The 25,302-nt window shown below is 41.9% G+C and overlaps 1 protein-coding gene across 12 annotated transcripts in view; it reads right to left on the bottom strand.

The window, feature by feature from the left end:
- PAK3 (p21 (RAC1) activated kinase 3) overlaps positions 1–25,302 on the bottom strand; it is a 284,926-nt gene that overhangs the window by 220,676 nt on the left and 38,948 nt on the right. For 3 of the 12 annotated variants that reach the window (XM_063803778.1, XM_054676184.2, XM_054676185.2), the window contains exon 2: positions 15,026–15,122. The exons of 8 other annotated variants lie outside the window; for them this stretch is intronic. The gene's annotated coding sequence lies outside the window, so the exon portion shown is untranslated. Of the gene's footprint in view, positions 1–2,833; positions 3,181–15,025; positions 15,123–25,302 lie in introns of those variants that run through there. One more of the 12 variants, XM_054676186.2, reaches the window with a different exon arrangement.

Below are 25,302 nucleotides of genomic sequence, written 5' to 3'. Positions count from 1 at the left end.
TTGGAGAGGGTCTACTGGAGGAGGCTGCAAAGTGTGCTTGGCTGCTAAGTAAATCTCATAATACAAAGGTGCTCAGAGAAGAGCTGACATAATAACCACAACAATTATGATATTTCATGTTGGCTGAGCACATTTATATGTGCCTGACATGTGTTTAACATGTCTGACTTCATTTATTCCTTACAGCAATCCTGTGATTTATATACCAGCACCAGTGTCACTTAAGAGTAACGGAACTGAGGCTCAGAGAGGTAAAACAAAGCAACTCATCCAAGATTGCACAACTAGCAAGTAGGACTAGACTGGATTTGAACTACTCTTTGTCTACACATAGAAGAAACTTAATAAATGCCCATCAAGTCCATGACTATCTTCCATTTCTTGAGCACTTGCTGTACTCGCTATTTGATTTAATACTCACAACTCTATGAAGTCAGTACAATTATTGACCCTATTTTATAGATGAGGAACCCAAAGCTCAGAGATGTTAAGTAACTTGCACGAGTTCACACACTTATTAAGTGGTAAAGCGAGGATACAAACTCAGGGCTGACCAACTCCAGGGCCTTTCTCATTTGTCTTCTAGAGCTTTTCTCTGGGGTTGCATGCTCAGTAAAGCTCAGTTGCCTTCTGTGCATTCACATTAGTTGGCCTTGATTTGGATGTAAACAAGGAAGATATAAATAACAGGATAGCCTCTAATTCAATGCATGGAAAGCACAATCACAACACACAGGCAGAGGGGAAAGGAGCTACCTTGAGGGGGAAATGGTAGAGCAAGATTTGGGAAGTTCTGATGGAAGCAGGGTCCTCCAAGTGAGAGACATTTTGGTTCTCCACTTACAGTGGAAGCAACAAACTCAAAGCATGCCACGGCCAGCATGAAATGGGAATCCTCCTTGGAATTTTATTTCTAAGAAAGGGGTCCTCACCTGGAGGAGGCAGCTGGACCCACGCAGCCTGTACCCTGACACTTCATCAGAACTATGTTGCTCTCTATAAGAGCCTCACCTTGGCTCCACTGCCACCCACTGGAAAGGGCTGCACTTTTCCTGGGACTTGTATCATGAACTTGCTTTTGAAGAGACCATTCATACCTTCTTCCATTTGCTGCAAGCCTTTGTGCTTATTCTGCTAGGTGCTCTGTTCTGTTCTGTGGATCAGAGTGACTCCCACAGGGCAGGTTGGGCCCCACTGCAGACTTTCTGAATCCCTCACGGGGAGTTGCCATGGTCAAGGGGTCAAGATGATGGGGCTGCCAATCCATAGAACTCTGCAGGCCCACTCCACTTAGAGAATTTTTCTTGCAGTTCCAAAATACTTGTTTACTGACTGACAAATTTATGGTGGGGTAATTCAATCCAAGAACTTTGCTACTCTGAGGGTGGCCCATGGAATAACCTCATTGGCATCACCAGGGAGTCTATTAGAAATGCAGAATCTCAGGGGGGAATGGTAACTCATGCCTGTAAACTCAACATTTTGTTTGGGAGGCCAAGGCGGGAAGATCACTTGAGCCTGGAAAGTTGACGCTTCGGTGAGCCATGATCACACCACTACACTCCAGCAGAGGCAACAGAGGGAAAACTTATCAAAAAAAAAAAATGAAAGAAAGAAAGAAAGAAAGAAAGAAAGAAAGAAAGAAAGAAAGAAAGAAAGAAAGAAAGAAAGAAAGAAAGAAAAGGAAATGCAGATTCTCAGGTCTCACTACAGACTTTCCGAATCAGAAACTGAATTTTAACCAGATCTCCAGGAGATGTGTATGAGCATTAAAGTGGAAGAAACACTGATGTAGGATAATGTCTCAGAAAGGCTTTCAGTCTCACCTATCTATAGCAGGTCCCCATTCCCTCTATTTGACTGAACCCAATGGTTTCCAAATTTGGTTGGGCTTTATTTCATCAGGGGATCTGTTTTATTTTTTATTTTTTAAAAAGAATTTTGTATTTCAAAATAATTTTAAACCAACAGAAGAATTCTAAGAATAGTACCAAAAAAACCCTGTATACCCCTCACCCAGATGAGCCAAATTGTTAGCATTTTGCCATATTTGCTTTATTCCTCCTTTACATTTCTAGGTGTTTTTCTCCCTAATCCATTTGAGTTTGTTGCAGACATCATGCCTTTCACCCCTAGATACTTTAGTGCATATTTCCTAAGAAGGAGGACATCCTCTTACGTAATCACAGCACCATGGTTACCAAGTTCAGTAATTTTAACACTGACACAATTATATTACCTAATATATAGTCCATATTCAAATGTGGCTAATTGTCTCAATGATGTCCTTTGTGGCAATTTTGTTTTCCATCTGGGGAGCTTTTAAAAAGTACCAATGCTGTGGCCCTAACTCCATAGCAATTAAGACATAATCTCTGAGGGAGGGGACTCTGCATATATATTTTTTTAAAGTTTTCCAAGAGATTCTAATGTGCAGGGCTGAGAAATACTGTGCTATAGGCTTTTTCTGTGACCCCTGTCTATTGCTGGGATAGGAACTCTTGTCGGCAGGGTAAACCCTGGGTATAATTTGTCTAGACCCCCATGTCTCCTTTAGTCTGAGTTCTGACATAATTAACTGTCTATGAGATGTGCTGGGCCTTTCCTCATTGCTTTTTGATGCCACCTCACTAACGTAAACAAAACATTCATTTTTTCATCCTATTTTTTCTTACAGCTGCTTAGCACAGTCCTTATGAAAAAATGAAGCCTTGAAAATGGTATATCCTCTCGACAAAGCTAAGCCTGACAAGTTGGCTGCATTACCTAGAATTAGAGAAAAGCAAGGGCAGATGGTGGGAAAAGAACACCGGGGATATAGCAAATCACTTACCATGAGGGCCAAATTTCTCTTCGGGCTTGCCACAAAGTTTCCCTAGCATTGGACATTGCTTTCTCACAACTACACTCTTCTCAAATTATCTTGTCTTGGAAAGCAAGCTGCTGAGGTGAGCAGATGTAGCAAGCTGGGGCTGCACTGGACTAGAAGGAAATGTACAGATGGGTAGCGATTCAAACACCAGCCAGCTAATCCCAGGAGCCAGCAGGCTTTTGCATTTCCTGAATGAATTTGGGTCAATCTAGCTGGTCAGTCTACCGGCTTCAATGTATCTGTTCTGTTTCCATCCCTTAGCAGACAAAGGGAAAGCCTGGAGGGTCTGAGGGGGAGCTGACAAAGAATTCATGACATTCAGTCTGTTGGGTGCAGCACTGTTTCTCAAGCATTGAACCAGCATGCTTCCACCACCCTCCGCACCCCCTCCCACCCAAACATCTGTGTCACTGCAGCCAAAGAAAGTGAGCTTTCTTTACAAAGGGTCTGTTAGAGGGAATTTAGTGCAGATTTGTATGTGTTTGTGAATATCTTCTAGAAGAGAAGGAAAGGCAGAAAAGGTATCATTTGGCTTCAAAGCTGCTTTGTAAATGCTTGACAAATTGACTTGCTTTTAGTATATATTGATATTCTTTAATATTCGAGAGAACTAGCCAACTCAGATGGATTGCTTTAACAGATGCATCTTTGCAGTTAGTCAATAACAAAATATTTGTGAGCTGTTAGTATCTTTCCTCTTCTCAGAAACTCAATAATGTGCCAAATGAGATCATTCCCTCTGACCCACGAGTCGAGAACATTTTGAATTGTGTTCACTCTGATTAACAACTAAAGAATACTCTAGTTATCACCAAAGCCCAAATGGAGGGCACTTGTATTCCTAGACAACCATTAGAAAATTCCTTAATTGGAGCTCAGTGTGCACTGCTATTGCAATCTCTAATCATCTCTTTCACTGGAGGACTCCTTGTCTTATTACAGATTTTGGTGCCTGCCAGTAAAACAGAATGTGCTTAAATTGATCAAGTATGTGTGAATTGCACATATCCCAAATTTTCTTACAAAAAGGCCAACTTTAGGAAGTGTTTTCATAGGATATAATATTTCACATAGCTTCACTCGAGCTAACAAAGGATTGTCTTTCACAATAGAACAAATGACCAATATTCTCTCCAACCATTAATTTTTATTCTCTAATTATTTAATAGACACATGTGTACATTTCAGGCTGTTAACCCAAAGTCAGGTTTATATGTGACAGTATAGTTCAGACATACACTCACACAAATATCTCTCCTCTGAACCTGATTCTTGTCCTGTTCCTTTCAGGTCACTTGTCACTGCCTTAAGTAAGATCGAGTGGCTTCTTAACTCTCTCTATCCCTTGCTGCTGTTCCCATTCATCCTCCTACTATGCATATCCCCTGCCTTCAGAATAAAAGCCCCAAATTCTTAGTTTGGCACTCTAAGCTCTCTCCACAACCTAGTATCAAAGATTACCTCCACTACTCTCAGTTCTATTGCCAGTGCTCCAAACAAATTTCCTGTTATATATGAAGAAAGCTTGCCAAACTGTCCTGGAGCACTTGCTATATGCCAGACACTGTGTTAGCTAGTTCATAGCATTATCTCATTTACTCTTTCTCCCAACCCAATATGATATAGCACAGGTATGTTGTATTATTTTCATTTTACAGGTAGGAAAACAGAGGCCAAGAGATGTTCAATAATTTGCCCAAAGTCAAGTGGCCAGTAAGTTGCAGAGTCAGTATTTTAAGCTAAGCAGTCTTGTTGCAGAATGTGTCCTCTCAACCTAGCCTGCCTAAATAGTTTTGTGAAATTTGTTCTGGATTTTCATTCCTTCAAGTGTTTTTCATGATATTGTCTTCTTTGGAAATAACCCCTCCTACTCCACTGTGTCTGCTTGCTGAAATCTTGCCCAGCTCAAAGGACATCTCCTCCATGAAGTCATCCCTGATCTCCCACAGCTAAAATGTATTCCTCCTGGCTCTGTGTTCTTACAGCATTGGCTCTAACACTTATACTACTTTTTGTAATGGTAGTTACCTGTGTGTAAGTTCCCTTCTCCCTCCCACCTCCAAGCTGTCCTAAAAGAAACTGAGCTCACTCTCACTATGGCCCTGTAATGCTGAAGCTGAGAAAGTGCCAGTCAGGGATGCCATTACCAAGGAGTGGTAGAGGTGGATAATGGAGTAGATAATCTCTAAGCTCCCTCCCAATTTGGAAGTTCTATAATCCTGGGTGGCAGTTTCCCCGAGGTGCAGGGACTTCACCTTCCACAGCACCAAGCCGAGTAGCTGGCATGTCTCTAGCGAACTGCTGGGCTGGCAAAACTACATTATCTTTGATGCAGCTGAAGATCAACAAAAACTGGCTACACCCTCCCTCCCAGTCTCTGTGTATCTATCTGTGACTATCATGTGTGTTTGAAGGTGACACTGTGCTGCAGGTGTGGCTCGAGGGCTGCAGTCCTTTCCACATTCCTTCCCTATGAAGACTATCCTTTGTGCTGTGCAAGTTGATGCTCCACATGCATATTGATATCTGCAGCACTCAGTGCTTTGCTTGTCAGTCTAGACCAGTGGGTTTCAAACTTCAGCATACATTAGAATCATCAAGAGGGCTTGTTACAGCACACATTGTAGGGCCCCAGCCCCAGTTGGTCCAGGGAAAGACCCAAGAATTGGCACTTCTAACAGGTTCCCAGGTGATGTTGATGTTGCAGTTCCCTGGGCTACACTGAGAACCACTGCTCCAGACAGTAGCTTCACTCAAAAGGAGATGCCTTCTTTCTGACTGCTGCCCACTGAATGCGAGGGGCTAATGGGGGTGGGGCTGGAGGATGAGCACTGAACTGGGAGCCTGAAGACCAGAGTTCTACTGCAGCTGCTGGCTCTAGAGAACCGTGTGACCTTGGGCAAGTGTCAGCAGTGCTCTGCCTCTCTAGTTTCCTCACAGACACAAGGATGGGGTGAAGTGGGTGACGGCTATTCTGGGTAGTTCTAGAATTCAGAGTTTGTCCATTGCTCTTCATCCTAGCTCAGTCTTTCAAGTTGGGATGCCAGATAGCCCCTTAGCACCTCTTCAGACATCCAAGTACATCAGTCTCAGCTCCAGCTGCCCCACATGCTTCGGGCCTTCTTAACAGTTATCCTTGTGTATGGAGCCCCAAAAGCAGAGCTGATGCCTTCCCTCTTGGAGACCTAAATCTGCCTTTTCAGAGCATGTGTGTCCTGCATCCCTTATTTTAAATGGTACTGTAGCACAGACGTAAGGACACAGAATTCTAGAGCCAATCTCCTGCATATAATTTTGGTTCTAACCACTTACTGTGCAACCTTGGGTAAGTTATTTAACATCTCTTAGCCTCACTTACCTCAACTTTAAAATGGGGATATCAACAGTACCTACTTCATGGTGTTATTGTGAGGGATAAATGAAACAATACATGCAAGGCATTTATTATAGTGCCTGGCACATAGTAAGTGCTCAAAATGGTAGCTGTTCTTTCTAAAAAGAGGGTAATGGCATCCTTCATAACACTAAACAAGTAAGGAACTAGAAAACATTATAGCTATAGATCTTTTAATTTCTTTAAACCTCATCATAGTACATAATAATAATTATTATTATAGTAATACCTTATACATTTGCAGTATTTTACACTTTTCAGAATACTAAGCACTAAATCCTCTCATCCAATCTTTTTTTTTTTTTAAGCACTCTTGTGTGGATTGGTCAAAGATGTTCCTAAAACAACATTGCTGTCACCAAGCCTCCCATGAATTAGGCTGGCTCCTCCCATGTGGATATCTGCTTCTGCATAGTTGGTGAAGAGGAAGCATCCTCAGTCAAAGCTGCCAGCTGAGGAACCCTTAGGAAACCCCGCTGGTACCTGGCCTGTCTTTTGTAAGTATACATCAGGCCAGGGGGCTGCTTGCCAAGCAACATCATTGACTGCATACTGTTTAGTGCATGCATTACCAGGCCCCAAACATCCAAGTGATGCTACCTGAATAAGTCGAGAATTTTTGATAATAAACATAAGCCAAATCAAAAAAATGTTCTGGATTTTTCATCATTTCCACTCATTAGTCCAAGAAAAATCAGCCCACCCGTTTGTGCTACCAATTACACTTCTCATGATTTTACACAGCACAAAATCAGGAAGATGTCACAGGCTGTGTGATACCAGTGCCACACTCAGCATTAATTATAGTTCAGTGCTTGGAGAGGAATAAAGCACAGGAGACTCAGAAACTTGTTATGGTGCTTAATAAGGATCTATTTACTCACCAGAAATTGGACAGTGATTCTAGACTTCAGCGATTTTACTTCCCTACTCTTTCCTTCCCTTCATGTTTCTGTCATCTGTGACTTGGTTGGAAACAGAGGACAACAGCAGGCCTTCCATTTGATGTCCTTTGACTTCCCTAATCTTTCCTCTGTGGTCAGTCTCTTTCCGATACCTTTAAAACCACAGAATGCGGCAAACTGATTTTGCTCATTGGGCTTTAGCCACACTAGGCTTCCTGTGGTTCTTTAAACTGGGCAGGCATTCCATGCCCTCAGCACCTTTGCATTTCCCTCGTGCTGGTGTGCTCTACCTTGTGGCTCTTGCACCCTCTTCTTTAAAGGCTTTGTTCAAATGTCATCTCAGTGAGGCCTTCCACGACCATCCTACTCAAATACAGCCCCTCTACTCCTCATTTCACTTTCCTACTTTGTCTCCATAACATCCATTGCCTGCTAATATACTAAATAATATCCTGATTGTTTTACTTATTGTTTCTCTCTCTCCCTCCCTTCTTCTCTCTCTGGCTGTCAATTCCAGCACTTAAGCCCCAGGAGGGCAGGGCTAGTTTTAATTTTTTATTTTGAAATAATTTTAGACTTTACAGGAAAATTGCAAACATAGCACAGAGAGTTACCATATATACCCTTCACCCAGCTTCCTGTAATCTTAACACCTTACATAATAATACTAAGATTATTGAAACCAGGAAATTAACATTGATACAATAAGATTAACTCATCTACAGACCTTATTCACATTTTCCCAGTTTCTCTACTAATGTCCTATTCCTGTTCTAGGATCCAATCCAGGATCTCATATTGTATTTAGTTGCCATGCCTCATTAGCCTCCTCTAATCTGTGATGCTTCCTCAACCTTTGTCTCTCATGACAATTTGACAAGTCCAGGCCAACTATTTTGTAGACCTTCCCTCAATCAGGTGTTGTCTGCTTTTTTCTTATAGTTAGATTAAGGTAGTGCATTTTTTGGCAAGAATGCTATGGAAGTGATGTTGTGGAGGGTGGGGTTTTTTAAAATTGTTTTGGTCACTGCTATATCCCCAGTTGACTAAAACAGGACCTGACACAAGGTAGGCACTCAGTACTTGTGAAGACACAAAGGGACAAAACCAACAGGCATCCATATTCCTCTCTGGAAATGGAAAGATAATGTTCTGTGGGATATTAGGATTCCTGGAAATCTCTTTTGAAGAAGGGGAAGGTAATATGGTTGGGTATGGTAGGAGTTCTCTACCAAAAAGCAAAACAATAATAGGCAAAGGAACCCAAGTAGTATGTGCCCCAGTGAGAGGGAATATGGATATAATATTTGGATAATGTGATAGCAAGATTTTTAAAAAAACTTTTATAAATTTATTTTTGAGACAGAGTCTCACTCTGTCACCCAAGTTGGAATGTAGTGGCATGATCTTAGCTCACTGCAACCTTCGCCCCCTCGGTTCAAGCGATTCTCGTGCCTCCCAAGTAGCTGGGATTACAGGCGCCTGCCAACATGCCTGGCTAATTTTTGGATTTTTAGTGGAGACAGGGTTTCACCATGTTGGCCAGGCTGTTCTCAAACTCCTGACCTCAAGTGATCCACCTGCCTTGGCCTCCCAAAGTGCTGGGATTACAGACATGAGCCACTGCACCTGGCCTTTTTTTTTTTTTTTTTTTTTTTACTTTTATAAAAAATAATACCACTACCACCACCACCACTCCCCCAATAAAACCCAATACCTTGCATGTATAAATTAAGTGGCTGAGTCTACAGGCCCTGAAGCCAGACTGCCTAGATTCACAATCTGGCTCTGGCTGAGCACTGAAGAACTCCGCAAAGTGAAAGAAGCGTTCTTTCCTCAGTCCCAAGGGGTTTATTTATTCAAAACTTGCCGAGCACCTCCTATGTGCCAGCCTGGAGTGGGGCCATGCCATCTTTCTAGCAAAAACTGAGTCATAGGCACCATGCAAGAGCCCCACTGGGCCAACCCATCACCTTAAATTGTGGGGATTGTGCAATGCAGCAACTGAGATGAGCCGGGTGCCAAAGCTTCTGGTCACTGCATGGGCATGCGTTTCTTCTTCTTAAACTTTGGTTTAGCTGCTCCTTGGCCTGTGTTACATGAGGTTATTAACTACCCTCCAGCAAGTAGGAGCAGGCTGGGATGCCAGTGCAGCATGTGTCTCACCCATGTCCTGCATCACAGACAGACCAGGACCAGAGAATGGTGATGATGCAAAGGGGCATCTCTTTTAGCACACTCCTGGACTCTACAGTCTCACCTGGCTGCACCCGATTCTTACAGTCCAACAGCCTGTCTGCTCCCTGGAACAAGTGACTACAGAGATATAACATGCCCTCTTAGCAAAGGGAGTTGTGCCATGCCAACTCATTCACAAGCCGTCTGGGCCTGGGATAAGTTTGGTATGCCAGGAGTGTGGCAGGAATGACTAGAACTAAAGCCAAGGTGCTACTCAATTCACCTGCCACTCTATCCTGCTAGTATTTCTTGCTCAACTCATTGACATCTACTTTTGTTTATTTATTCATTTCTTCATTCATTTGATCATTCACCATTCAACAAAATTTATTGAGTGCCTGCTATGTGCTAGGGACCATAGAAGGTGCTGAAGATGCACAAGACAAAGTCCTTGCCCTCAATAAACTTACATTCTAATGCAGGAGGCTGGATCTTTTCATTTGAATATTTTTTCTCTACCTAAAAAAGTTAATAAACCCTCTTTTGACCCTAATTCCTCTTCTAGATACTGCTACTGCCCCACTGCTGTCCTCCTCATTTTACTAAAACCTTGAAGCATTTGTTTATACTTATAATCTCCAAATTGTCTCCTTCCCTTCTCTCTTGAGCTCACTTTTATCACTGCTCTGATCAAGATCACCAGTGACCTTTCTGTTACAAAATTCAACAGCCAATTCTCAGTTCTCATCTTACTTGAGCTATCTGCAGTGCTTGACATAAGTGACCACTCTCTCTTCCTTGAATCACCTTCTCTTGGTTTCCAGGAACCACATTCTATTGGTTTTCTTCTTTCTTCTCTGGCTGCTTCTTTCCAGTCTCCTTTGCTTGTTGCACTTCAGCCCAACCTTTAGACATTGGAGTGGTTTAGGGCTCAGTCCCTGGACTTCTGTTTTCTACCTGAACTTATTCTCTAAGTGATCATTCAGTCTTATGACTCCCAAAGTTCTGACCCCAGTCCAGATCTCTCCTATGAATTCAAGGTTTGTATATTCAATTCTCTATTTGACATCTCCAGCTTGGATGTCTAATGGGCATCTGTCTTGGTCCATTTGGGATACTATAATGAAATACCATAAACTGGATAGCACATGCACAATAGAAATGTATTTCTTACAGTTTCAGAGGCTAGAACGTCCAAGATCAAGGTGCTGGTGGTGTCTGGTGAGGGCCCGCTTTCTCATAGACGGCATCTTCTTGCTGTGTCCTCACGTAGTGGAAGGAGTGAATGGTCACTCTCAGGTCTCTTTTATAAGGGTACTAATCCCTTCCATTCGTAGAGGCTCCTCCGTGATGACCTAATCACCTCCCAAAGCTCTCACCTCCTAATACTATCACTTTGGGGGTTAGCATTTCAACATAGAAATTTTGGGGAGAACACAAATTTTCAGACCACAGCTGCACATCAAACTTAACAAGTTGAAAACTAATCCCTTGATATTTCCCCTAAAACCTACTTCTCCCACAGTTCTTCCCATCTCAGGTAAATAGCAACTCCATTATTATAGATGCCTAGGCTAAAAACCATGGCATCATCCTTGACTGGGTACTTTATCTCATGTCCTATTTATAGGTCTGTCAGCAAATCCTAAATACTCCATCTCTCAAAACACATACAGTTTGTGTCCATTTCTTATTGGTTCTCATATCATTGCCATTCCTATCATCCTTCTTCGAGCCCCCATCATGTCTCACGTGGATTATTACAGTAGTCTCCAACTGGTTCTTCTGCTTCCACTCTTTTCCCTCTTCAGTGTATTCTCAACATACCATATATAGTAAGCCTACTAAAATCTAAGTCAGATGATATTACCCTCTGCTCTATGATACCCCTTCTTACTCAGTAAAAGCCAAAGCTCTTACAATAACCTTCAAAGTTCCAAACACCTGCCCCCCCAACCCCATTAAATTCCTGAATTTATCACCTACCACTCTTCCCCTTGTCTTCAAACCTCCAGCCATACTGGCCCCCTTGCTGTTCTTCAAACATACTAGGTATGATACAGTCTTAGGACCTTTGCACAGACTCTTCTTTGCCTTAAAAGTTCGTCATCCAAATAGCTGCAGATCTATATCTGTCACTTCTTTCAGGTCTTTACTCAAGATTTATCTGTCGAGGTCACTCTGTCTAAAGTGTTTCTCTCCTCCAAAAAATTTATATCTCCATTATCTAGTTTATTTTTCTCCCTAGCACTCATCATTCTCTAACATACTATATGTCTTAATGTGCTTGGACTGCCATAACAAAATACTACAGACTGGGTGGCTTGAACAACAGACATTTATCCCTGACAGTTCTGGAGGCTGGAAGTCCAAGATCAAGGTGCCAGAAAGGTAAGTTTCATTCTGAGGCCTCTTTTCTTGGCTTGTAGACAGCCACCATCTCATTGTATGCTTATATGACTTCTTTGTGCATGTTGGGTGGTGGGGTGGTGGGGGAAAGAGAGAGAGAGAGAGAGAGAGAGAGCAGGCTCTTTGGTGTCTCTTCTTATCAAGGCACTAATCCCATTAGATCAAAGCCCCGCCCTCATGACCTCATCTAACCCTAACTGCATCCCAAAAGCCACATCTTCAGATACTATCATATTGGGTGTTAAGATGTCAACACAATAATTTGGTGGGGAAGACACAACCATTTAGTCTAGAACACTATAAAAATTTCACTATATATTTTATTGATCTTGTTTATTGTCTGCCTCCTCCACTAGAATTGAAGTTTGATAATGGTTGGGATTTGTGTTTAGTATGTCCACTAGTTTAATTTCCATGTTTTGAGTAGTGCCTGGCACATGTAGGGGCATAATAAATATTTACTAAATAAGTTGCTAAAATAAGCAAAATAATTATAGTTTGTGATAAGCACCAAGAATGAAATAAACAAGTTGACAGATAAAACAAAGGCTGTCCACCTTGGCTACACATTAAAACCACTTGAGGAGCATTTAGAAATACAGATAGCTGAGTTCCATTCTCAGAAATTCTGATTTACTTTATCTAGAAGAGGCCTGGCCATTGTTTTGTTTTTTAATGCTCTCTGAGTCATTCTCAATTTGAAGCAAGCCTGAGAACCAATGAGTTTGAGAATAACGTGGGGACAAGAACCTACTTGAGACAGGGTGCACAGGGAAGGCTTTTCATGTTCTTCTGAGAAAGTATCATTGAAATGGAAACCTGAAGGACGAAAAGAAACATGGGGAAGTTGGGGCAAGGCTGGCATTCAATTGTTGGTAGAGGGTCAAAACAAGATTAAAAAGCACTGAAGCAGGGATGAGCTTGGTGTATCCTCAGAACAGTAGATCAGCGCAGGTGGTGCACAGGGGGCAAGGGGAAGAGTGTAACAGGATGAATGTGGAGAGATGCACAGGAGCCAGATTATTCAGGGTCTTCTAGGCCATGGGAAGGAAATATGAATTTATACTACATGCAATGGGAGCCATGGGAGGGTTTTGAGGAGGGAAATCATGTGATCTGATTTTTTATTTTCTAAAGATTGCTCTTGCTGCTGTGTAGAGGCATGAGCGAAAGCAGGAAAAAGCCTAGGAGACTGTTTCGGTAGTCTAAGAGGGACTCAACAGTGGTCTGGACTGGGCTAATGGCCTAATGTTGTTCCTTTCCATCTAGATAGCAGAGGCCTGAGAGTGGTACATGAATCCATTCTGCCCAGGTAAACTCATACACAAAGCCATTGGTTTCTGAAAATCTTTCCAAAGCTAAGATTCTATAGCTTGCTAATTCTGATCAGTGGCTCAGGGGTTGGAATATGTATGCCATGACTTGCCCTAGAAAGGGGGCCCAGTTGATCTGTTAATGAGACAGTGCTTTCTAACTAGAAAACAATCCAATCAGAAAGGGGCTTAGACAAAGTGATGGTGGCATTCACTGACGGCACCTAAATTTTAAAGAGCCCTACTAACCCCCAACACTGGTTTTTTTATGCTTTCTAGGGGAGAGGGGTAGGAGGAGGGAAGAGGACAAACACTGTGCTTTTGAAGGAACTTATTAATTAAAGGAGGAGATCAAGACGTAAACACAAATAGGAGAAACACAAGAGAGTAAGATAAGTATCCAAAGGAAGATATGAATACAATCAGTAATTGCCATCATTTATTTAATACCCATTTTAGGCTGAGCACTGTGTTGTGTGCTTTACATATGTTCTCATTTAATTTTCACAACAGTGGAGTAGGTAATATAATCACATATGGTAATTATGATAATAATAACAGCAAACGTTTGTTAAGCCAGGCACTGGGCTAGGTGTTTCAAAATATATAGGCATATCATCACTCCATAGATGAGGATAACTAGGCCCAGAAAGGATAAAAGACTTATCCAAAAATCACAGAGCTAGGTTCAACTGCCAAGCTCTGATATTCAAACATTGGTTCAACTCCCAAGCCCATGGTTTTAAAGCATTCTGGGAATTCAGAGCAGATGGCTCCTACCTTGTTCTGGGAGGTACACGTGTGAAAGGAGGAAGACCCTGTGGAGGAATAAAGGTGTGAACATGAAAAAGGAGGAGCTTATTCAGGGACCAGCAAGTGTCCTGCTTGGTCAGGGCTGAGGGTGTATAACAAGGAATTGTGGCCCAATGGCAAGGCAGTTCTCCTTCTCCTTTCTGCCCTTAACCACTTCACATGTGCCAAACAGGGGTTGCAGCCTCCTATCAAGCCTGTCTGTCCCTCAAGGCTTGATCTTGGGGTGCCTTGATCCTCTAAAAGCCCCTGGCAGCTCAAAAAGCCTTAAACACACTCGAAAGTAGGGCAAGTATAGATTTTCAAACTCAAACCATGATGAGCAGTAATTTGGCCCCCTCATTAGTTCTTAGGCGGAAGCAGCCCTTTGGCATTTAGGACATTGACAACAATATCTGAAAAGGACAAGAGGATGGGAAATACAGAGAAGGCAACAACCAGCATCTAGCACAACATCTCATCGAGCCAGCAAAGACAATTCAACATGTAATACAGCTTGTAACGGCAAAAATTGCCAATGATCTAAATGCCCATCAATATGAGATTGATGAGATAAATTATGAAACATCCAAAGAAAAGAACACTATATCATTGTTTAAAAGAAGGAGCTAAAACTGTACTTTCTGAGAAGGACAGACGTTTCCAAAGGATTGTAAGTGAAAAGAGCAGGTCATGTAACAGTCTCTATATCATGATCCCAGTAAAACCCTAGATCTGTGTTTATATATGCATAAAACTGTCAACCATAGTTATCTAGTACAGTGTCGGTGCACAGAATTACAGAGGAAATTTCCCTTTTTATTTTGTATACTTATGTATGCTGTTGACCTTTACAACAAGCCAATATCACCTTATAATTGGAAAAAACAATACTAGAATTTCCATTTTGCAAAACAAAAACATCCTATCTTAGATCACCTTCATCCATGCTATCTTTTGCATTGACAACATATCTTGGATTTAGCCATGCATTTGAATTTGTCTCAGAACTTTCTCATGAATGAACTAAAGCAAGATAGTAACATATTGATCAAGTTATAATACAGTCAAATGGATTGGCAATCCAGCAGAAGTTCTCCAGAGAAGGGCCACAAGACTTTTTCATTTTTGTTAATAACTTAGGTGATACAAAAAATGTACTTACTGTGTTTTAAGATGACCCAAACCTGGCAGGGATGTCGGAATATGTTGAAGAACAAAATTGAGATTCAAAATAAGCTCAGACGGGTTGGAATACTGGGCTAAAATTTAAATGGTGAAATATAAATGAGATAAAGAAAAAAAATCATCAATTCAAATTTTAAAAGTCCATTTTGTGATGCCAAAATAGGGGAAGTGTGGCTTCACAGCAATTCACATCAAACAAATAAAGAAACTAAAAAAGATCAAGGGGCTTGAATTGACCCACAAGCACAATTCGAGCCAACAGTTTAATGTACCTAAATTATTTAGTTGCTAAAAACAGAGCACAATTTTAGATTGCATTAATCAAAGTACAGTTTCTAGATCCTAGAATATAATCATTGCACTGTAACCTCCTCTGTTCACTCCTACCGTCTCCTGTTCAATTTTAGACATCACATTTTAAGAGAGTCACTAAGAAAGTGGAAAACCTCCAGAAGAGGGTTGCAAGATTGACAAAAGAAAACCATTCTATAATAGGAGTTACTCTTGAAGGTAGAAGAGACAATAGGGCCTGTAAAGGAGAAACGTTGGGGGATATATAAGATATCCACCTGCCTTCAAATCTCAAGTATTTTCCTGCGGAAGGTATGCACTTATTCTGGGTTGCTCAGGTGATAGAACCAGGACTACTGCCACCCGGTGGTGAAAAGGAGGCAGATTTTCAGTAAACCCATCAAAAGGCTTTCTGACCTTGAGAAGGTCCTACAAGAAGAGGCTGAGCAAGCTGATAAGGCAGTGACGGTTTTAGTCGAGGCGGAATGAACAGATGCCCGGTGGCAGAATTGCACTAACTGAGTCCCTTTCAGCTCTAAGAGATTACATCTTTTTCCCCTATTCTCCGTGCCATCAATTCCTCTCTGTGTCGCCCTCAGGATCAATAAGTCCACTCTCTGCAGTCTACAGAGTGGTAAGGAGAGTTCTGAGGGAATGGTGGAGTTGCTGCCTCTTGTTTATTATTGCCCAGGATCTATGGGGTCAAAACCCACTGCTTATAGGAGGGCCAAATAGCTGATATAAGTTGGGTCATGTCCTTCACTGAACAAGCTCCTCCGTGGCTTTCCATCTCACTCCCTGGAAATGGCAGTCAATGCCCTTAACAAACTTGTCTCTGTGACCTCTCTGACCTCCCATCCCATTACTCTTCCCTTCATTCACTCCATTGCTGCAACATGGGCTTCTTGGCAGTTTCATAAATGCCAGGTATCCTCCTGATTCAAAGACCTTGCTCTTCCTGTTCTCTCTGCTCCCAATGCTCTTCCCTGAGATACCTACATGACCTACTCCCTCACCTCCTTTAGGGCTGGATTCAAAAGATTACCTTCTTGGTGAGGCCTACCCTGACCACCCTCTAAAATTATAGGCTCTGCAGGGTTCACTCTCTAACCCTCCCTCACCACTCCTGACCATTTTACAACTCCTTATCACCCCATCTGAAGATTTTTTCCATAGTACTTAATATCACATAACACAATATTTTATATTTATTATTTTGTTTTCCATACTACCTCTATTGGGCTATAAATTCCTTAAATACAGGAATAATGCCTGTCCTGTGTGTTTTTTTTTTTCTTGTCATATCTCAGCTTCTGGAACACTGGCTAGCACACAGTAGTTACTTATTAAGTGTTTAACGAAATGCCTGCTGCATCCCAAATCCATGCCATCTCCTGCAGTCTTGATTTTCTCAACAAAAGAAATTTTAAATTTAAGAACCGAATCCAAAAATAATAACAAGATGTGTCTTAGTAGTAAGGTTTGGCATGATTGCCTATTTTTCTCAATTTTCTCATGTTTTAGTTATGCTGTCATATTACCTTAATGGTCAACTGGCCATAATAACTGTAGCAGCTAACATCTATTGAATGCTTATCATGTACCAGGCATGGTGATAAGTACTTTACTTGGATTAACTCATTTAATCCTCACAATAGCCCTTTTCAGTTGGCACTACTGTCATTCCCATTTTAAAGACCAGGAAACTGGGAAACGAGGAAGTGATGTGACTCGACCAAGGCTACACAACTAATATTAGACAGATTCCAAAGCCCATGTTATTGTCCCCTAACTTCAGTATAAGATGAAAACTGGTGATGATGATGATAGCTAACATTTATTGAGTACTAATCATGTATCAGGTGCTATGCTAAATGTTTAACACACATCATGTAATTTAAAGCTGAGAAAAGCCCTATGAGGCAGAAATAATCATTATGATCATTTTATAGTATTAGGCCCTCCTGTGATGTAATTAACCAAACCTGTGCCCACACTTAACCTCTGCCTTGGTTTGTTTTCTTTTTCTTTTCTTTTTTTTTTTTTTTTTTTTTGAGACAGGGTCTGGCTCTGCCATCCAGGCTGGAGTGCAGTGGTGCAATCTCAGTGGCTCACTGTAACCTCTGCCTCCAGGGTTCAAGCGATCCTCCCAGATCAGCCTCCTGAGTACCTGGGACTACAGGCCTGCACCACCACACCCAGCTAATTTTTGTGTATTTTGTAGAGATGAGGTTTTGCTATGTTGCCAATGGCTGGTCTCGAACTCCTGGGCTCAAGAAATATGCCTCCCTGAGCCTCCCAAATTGCTGGGATTACAGGCATGAACCACCGTGCCTGGCCCCACCTTGGCTTTATAGCAAGCATCCCTTGACTTTCTCTTTTGCGTTTTAGGCCAGTGAAAAAGCTGGATAAGCAATAATCTGAGAGCCACTACTTGAACCCTTCTCTCCATGTAGATTAGACCTCCAGCATACGTTGTGATTTCAGCCCTTATTTGTGCTGTTGCCCCTGACCAGTAGAAGAATATCCTTTTTTTTTTTAACTCCTGCCAGCCCTAGCCTGTGAATTTTTATTCCAAAGCTTAGTTTAAATGCAACTCCCTCCAGGAATCCTTCCATGGTCACCCCTTTCTACCACAATTTCTTTCTCTCATTCTACAGTCAATACATTTCCTTCAGCCCTGGTCTCTAGCTTTGCAGTGCTGGCTCTCTTCCCACTCAGCTATGTCCCTTCTTCTCAGGTAGACTATAAGCTCATGGAGGCAGATAGGCCTATGCTTCTTGGCATGCCCTGCATAAATGGTATGTTCACTGTCACATAGTAGGTGCTTAATCATTATTTTGCTGATTTAATGATACTATACCCTCATCGTTGTAAAATGTTTATCTGTTTCCAAGGTGCTCTTATACATATCATCTCACTTTAGCCTCACAGCAGCTCTGAGACACAAGAGAGACAGATCTTATTTTTCTCATTTTTACAGTTAAGGAAATTGAGGGCCGGAGAGGCTAAATAAGTTGTCTCAGGTCACATATCTGAGAATTGAGCCCAGCTGTCTGGACTTTGAGCCCCAGACTCTTTGCATTAGACCACACCGACTCTATGACTCTGCCGGAAGACACCGCTGTCTGGGAGCAATGACAATAACATTCCTATAAAGACCTTGTCTTGATTCTATCACTGGAGCAAAAGCAATAAAGAGCGCCAAGAGGCAATATCCTCAGTTGAGATTGGGAAGGCAGGTAAATTCATACACTCTGGTGAGAAGTGCCTGGGGATTATCAGATGGGTGGTGATGCGTCTGTTATATTCTTTAGGAGGAGGGGACTGAAGACTGAAAGCTGTCCTCTACACAGAGCAGATTAACTCAACCCTCAGCAGAAGGGAGGCAGCCAGCATGGTGACTATGACAGAGCAACTAGGAGGCAGGAAAGCTGGGTTCGAGATCCAGTTCTGCTACAAGCCAGCTGTGTGATAATGCAGAAGATACCTAATCTTTCTGAGGCTGTACTTCCTCATTAGAAGCTGCCAATTTATAAGGCTTCTCACAGCACCAGTGTTCTACAGATCTATGACACAGATCACAATAGGGTGAACCTTGGACTCTATCTGGATCACAAACATATTTTCTTTGGTGCAAATAGTATTTAAATTTTCTATGAACTGGTAACCGACATTGAAAAATTAGAAGATTTTACATGAATATTCAGATGTCCAAGCTCTCTAGAAAAATCAAAATATCTGGCAGCATTAAAAATTGGAAAACTTCACATAAAATTTGATTTTCAATCTTCCTAGAAAAAAATATCTGGACACATGGGATTATTTTCATTATCTGTTTATTATTTAAAATATACTATGTTAAGTTGTATGATAAGTACCATCAGGAAAATACAAAGTCAGGTAGGAGATGAAGAGTTTTGAAATGGTAAGAGTAGTAGGTTCCTGCAAGGCCTAGAGTATCACAGAGGGTAGACACAGAAGGCCTCACTGGCAAAGTGACCACATTCCCACAGGACCATAATGAACTGGAACCCAGAAATAGCTGCTCCCTTTAGACAGAGCATGTGGATGAAAGGTTAGGGGTGCTAACATCTTCAACATATCAAGTCAGGACTGAAAAGATGATGCTGGTTGATGTGACCGGAAGGATAGTTTTAAGCTAATTATTTGATTTTACAGAGGCAACAAAAGAGTTTCAAATGGTAAAATCAATATCAAAGTCTGGGAGAAGGAAAGGAGGAGCAGTTGTTTGGACAAGAGCTTGGCACACTTATACAAAGCCTTCACTAACCAAGAGCAGTTAAACATCCCATAAACCCAGATGCATTTTCTGTCTAATGGGGTCAATGCCATTAGCCTGATACCTGCAGCCACCTCCCTAACTTGCCCTTACATTTCAGGCCAGGGCCATTATATGATATTAGAACTGATTCTAATTAGAGAACCACCAAGTCTGTTGATCCAAGAATAGCATGGGAGAGATGGGGAGAGAGGAGAAATGGATCCTACTCCATTCCCTTGTTGGTCATTTCTTGTCTTACCTGAGACTTGACAGATTAATTCTCTGGATGCCAGTTTCTCCAAATAAGAAATGAGTATTTCAAATAATTTTGTCCAATGTCAAGGTATCTACAGTGAGGGTAAGTATTGCCTCATGAAATGTTTGCATGTATATATATACACATACACACAAACGATGTATATACAACTATATTATAAATGATAAATATAACTGTCTTTATATTTAAAATTATATGTAATTATAAACATTTTATAACTCAATATTTACCCTTACTGTGTGCAGTGTACCCTGTTATTTCCCATTCCATTCCTGTATGTGTGTTTAATGCTGGTCACTATCCACTAAATTGATTTTCTGAGCAGTGGGTAACAATTGGCAGCTTGAATAACAGTGCTCTACACCAATGGTTTCCAAATTTGACCCACATCAGAATACCATGGAGTCCTTGTTAAACACATGTTCTTGTTCTCCATTCCAAACCTATGGAATCAGAATTTCTTTAGGGCAAGGCCCAGGAATCTGTATGTTTTAACAAGGACTAGCTGTGCACTGACATTAAGGAATCACGGTTATTCTCAGCACACAGATGCAAATTACATCAAAAAGAATTATTATCAAATGCATACTCCACACCAGTGCTTCAGCATAATAGCTTTCATTTATTATCTCACTTAAATTCCCACAACAACCCCACTTTAGAGATGAGGAAACTGAAGCTCAGAGGTTCGATAGGCTGCTGGAAGACATACCCAGGGAGATTAATGAAGGAGCAGGGCTGTGATTTGTGAGGGGTCTGTTTGAGCCCAGTGTTCAACCTGCATTGACTCTTCCAACAATTCTTCTTTCTGCAGCTCCAGAGGCCTTGGACCTATCCTGAAATATTCTATGCCAAGTCAAATTCCAGATCAGATACCCAAATTCGAGGTCAACCACCAGAGACAAAGAGCAGACATAAAACAATGACAATAAAAATATTTTGTACTAATATCAGGCTTTTATTGTTTCCAAAGCATATGTGGGTCTATTTTCTCTACATTTATACCTTTCAATCATTCTGTGAAGCATGAGGGTTAAATGAAAAAACAGAGACCCAAAGAGGGGAAGCAACTTACTCCAGGTCTCACGGCAAGTTCACAGCCAAGCTGCCACACTCTGACTCCCTCTGGCGGGGTCTAATACTGCAATTGGGCTGGCTTTCTCCAGGGCTCACAGCTCCAACACATTTTAGGTCTAGTTCCCTTTAAGGGAGAAGAGGAAGGGATGGGTTGCTTTCTGCCTCCTTCCCCATAGGATTTACCATCAAGTTCAGAAATGAACACACTCTCCATCCACACTGCCTGAGGGACAGGTTGCCCCGACTTCCACAAGGCTGTGCTGAGAACTGGCTGCATTTCTATTTTTGCCATGCAATTTGTAAGAAGCTTTGCACTATGCTTCAAAGAAAAATAATGGATTCCATGATGAAAAGAAAAAGCTCCATCCCTCCCACAGAGGTTAAATGCCACCAGCCACTAGTGAAGCAGCCTTGGGAAGTCTCTGCTGAGCAAAATGTTGAGAGCCCACAGAAAACCTAGGCAGTGGACTGGACCAATCTTTGCCAATGGCAGAAAGGGTCTGAAAGGATGAATGGCCCTCATTTAGCCTTCTTGGCTGAGACCCTCCCTCTGTTGAGAACATCCCTCTGTTTCTGCCACAGACAGTGGTGTTTGTAGTGTGTATATGTTTATGTGACAAATTACTAGTTATTTATCAAACACTGTATTGATTCTAACATTTTTCACCCCTTTCCTTTTAGAATACAGAACTTTCCATCTCTCCCCTTAACAGTTCCTGAAGCAAACCTCCCACTCATGCAACACACGAATGGACACACACATACACACACACACACACACACACACACACGTACACTTGGTGAAAATGAAATCAAGACCCCTTTCTTTTGGCCTCAGTCTCCCTATCTAGAAAGTGTGAATTAGTTGAACCAGATATTCTATTAGGTTCCTTCTCTGGTTCTAAGAATCTGATAAAATAAGTGGGGAAAGCATTTAATACAGCCCATGAATTTGTGATTCAGGCTCTGAGCATGAAGGGGTAAACTGGCCTCAAATTGTGTTTTCAATGGTTGTCTTTTGTTAAAGGGAATCATAAGGTGAGATGAAGAACAGTAATTTCTGTTATACCCATGAGCATGCTAACATCTTAACAATGAGGATTATGCTGTGTTTTCCCTCTCTTGTTTTATTTTTCATTCTCTTTATGCACAGTCAGAGCTGCAAAGACTGCCTAGTCAGTTGTCTCTTCCCCCCATGTCAATTTCTCTTCCCATGTGAAGGTGGCAGATACAATCCAGCCCTGTAATAGCTAAGGTTTCAGCCCTGTAGAGCTTCAAGCTAATGCCATTCTCACCTCAGAGGTAGTGCTTCATGTGATGTCAGAAAGATTCCAAGAGGTGTTAAATTTGCTTTGTGGTTGCAACTCCCTTTTAGTTTGGTGAGGCTGGCTTAGGATTTGATGGTTTTATTGATTTCAGTATCAAGATAGTACAGGATATCTCAGCTTTTAAATTTATATTATCAATCATCAAAGTAGCTGCTACCCTATGGGGACACTAACTAGACCTACACTCACTGCAGCTTACCAATGTAGTATGTGGCTCTTTTCTACCTGCTCCTCAGGGCTGGATTCAAGATTATGAGATTGAAGAGAAGCCAGGGGGTAGAGGGATAATCCTAGGGTGGTTTGAAAAAGAAATCAGTGGAAATGAGACTGTTCTCATTCTCACACAACACAAAAGAAAGCTTTGAATCGAACTGCCTGTGTCTGCATCCAAGTCACTGAATCACCTGGGTTTCAGTTTGCTCATCATCAAATGTGGATAATTCTATACTAGGAAATACCTTATAAGGTTACTGTGGAGATTAAATGAGAAAAAAGCCTAGAGCAATGCCCAGCACATGCTAATATCTCAATAAGTGCTGGTTATACTGATTATTATTCCTCCTGACCAAACTGGTCTTGCAACTTTCTGATGTTTAACAACCTTGCATTTTCTGGCCATCTCATTTCACCAGAGGATCTCAAAGCACACTAGAGATGAGGCTGAGCTGAGGTTCATCTTAGAGCCAATGAGTGGAATAGGGAGCAAAATTGCTCATTTTCCTGTTCACTTATTTATTCACTCAGCAAATACTTATTGACCACCTATTAAATGCCAGGAACTGTGCTAGGTGATGAAGACATAATGATGAAAAAGACAAAGTCCCTGCTTAACAGAGTTAACACTCTAGAAGCAGGGAGGTAGGAGGAAGGGGGAGGCAGATAAACAAGAAATACAATGATATGTGCTTGGTGAACTCAAGGGACAGAAAATCAGTGTGGGTGGGGTTTGGGGCAGTCATGAGAGGGACGGTGATATGAGATGAGGTTGCAGAGGAAGGCAGGGGCCAGATCATTCAAGCTTTGTAGGCCATCTAAGGAGTTTTATCTTTATCCTAAAAACATTAAAATATAAATGGAAGACTTTAAGCAAAGGATCAACATACTCAAGTGTTCGTTAAAGTTATTTTTTTAATTTTCTCAGCTCACTGCAGCCTCGATCTCCAGGGCTCAAGCGGTCCTCTCACCTCAGCCTCCTGAGTAGGTGGGACTACAGGTGTGCACCAACACGCCTGGCTAATTTTTGTATTTTTAGTAGAGATGGGGTTTCACCACATGGCCCAGGCTGGTCTCAAACTCCTGGGCTCAAGCGATTTGCCCGCCTTGACCTCCCAAAGTGCTGGAATTACAGTCTTGAACCCCTGTACCCAGCCTGTTTGTTAAAGTTCTTAGTGACTGTTATATAGAGTAGAGATTGGTTGGAGTTGAGATTTGGCAGGGGCGGGGGGGCGTAAGGCTGCCACTATCTGATACAGTGTCTGTGTGAATCACAAAAAAGACACCCCTTCCTCATTTTAAAAATGACGACAAAAATTATGTTAGTCTTTTCTTGTACAACCTAAACAAATTTAAGTCCTGCCCAAGAAAGTTTGCCAGAGTCATGGTGGGCAGCAGTCTGTGTTGTGAGCACCCATATTATTCCTCTCATTCATGCATTTCTTGTCACTGGAATAGATGCACCATCAACAACACTTTGCACCCCACTGTTCTATCCCCTCTCCAGTTGAGGCAGCTGGAAGTGGGAGGGATGGGACTTCAGCCTGTGGGAACAATGGGTAGTAGAGAGAGAAGTAAACTCAGGGGACACCCAGGGCTTGGGTAGGATAGAGTCCACTTGTGTGTGCCACTGAGTATGTACATTTATGGATGTATATGTGTGTGTATGTGTGTGTGTGATTGTGCTTTCCTGAGTCTATGCAAGGCCATGTGCACTGGTACAGTTTTAAGTAGGAGCAGGCTCTCTTCCGCTGTTCTCAGACTTAGAGCCAAGAAGCCCAGAATGTCTGCACCCATCTGCACAATCTTATGTAAGTATGTATGTGTCTGTGATATAAATGGCACACCCATAGCTATGGTGCCCTTGTGTAGTATACAACCTGAACATCCATACATGGCAGGCCTGGCAGTAAGAGCGGCAGCAAGTAGATTATTTAGGGGGCTGTTGCAGTGGTTTGGGAAAGAGATGATTGTGGCTCACACTAGCTAATGGCTGAGGAGGTGGTGAAAAGTGATGAAATTCAGTAAATATTTTCAAGGTAAATGAACAGGATTTGCTGATGACTAGGATGTGATGTGTAAGGGAACAAGAAGAACTCAGGATAACCACCAGGAGTTTGACTTAAGCAACCAGGTGAGCGGTAGTGCCATTTACTGAGTGGGGTTGACTGGAAGAGGAATGTATTTGCAGAAAAAAATCACAAATTCTGCTTTGGGCAGCTTGTATCAACTCCAGCTGCCCACCTGTGGTGGCAGATCAATCAGTCTCTGTATCTTAAGCTTCTCCTCACTGAGGATCTTAAAGCACTTTATGCGTGGGGGGCTCTGGAAAATTGGTAATCCCTGATATGTATCTTCACCTCGGCAGTTTTCTTTCTGTACCTTCTTTGACTTGAGAGGAAATAATAATTTTACTTTGTTCCTACCAGTTTCTCAAGATTTCTCTCTCTCTCTTTCACACACACACACACACGCAGACATACACACACATGCACACAAACACACACATCCTCTCTCACTCTCTCTCTCTCTCTGTCTTTCTCTTACCATTTCCAAATGTCCTTTTCTAAGATTGCTTTTTGTCAAAACCCCAAAACCTTTCTTTTTGGGTAGTACACCTTTATTCAAGGACAGGGATTCTCCATCTTCCACTACCAGGCAGCCCAGAACGCCATCACTCTACCCAAACCCTCTCCTCAGTAGAGGAAAAAGGTACTTGGAGCATGAAACAGAGCCAAGTGAGCTGAGAAAACGAGCCAAGTGCTGAGAAATTAAAGAAGGTA

This window comes from Pan troglodytes, chromosome X (genome assembly GCF_028858775.2).
Source record: "Pan troglodytes isolate AG18354 chromosome X, NHGRI_mPanTro3-v2.0_pri, whole genome shotgun sequence".
NCBI classification, from domain to species: Eukaryota; Metazoa; Chordata; class Mammalia; order Primates; family Hominidae; genus Pan; species Pan troglodytes.
This window is presented reverse-complemented; position numbering and strand designations above follow the sequence as displayed.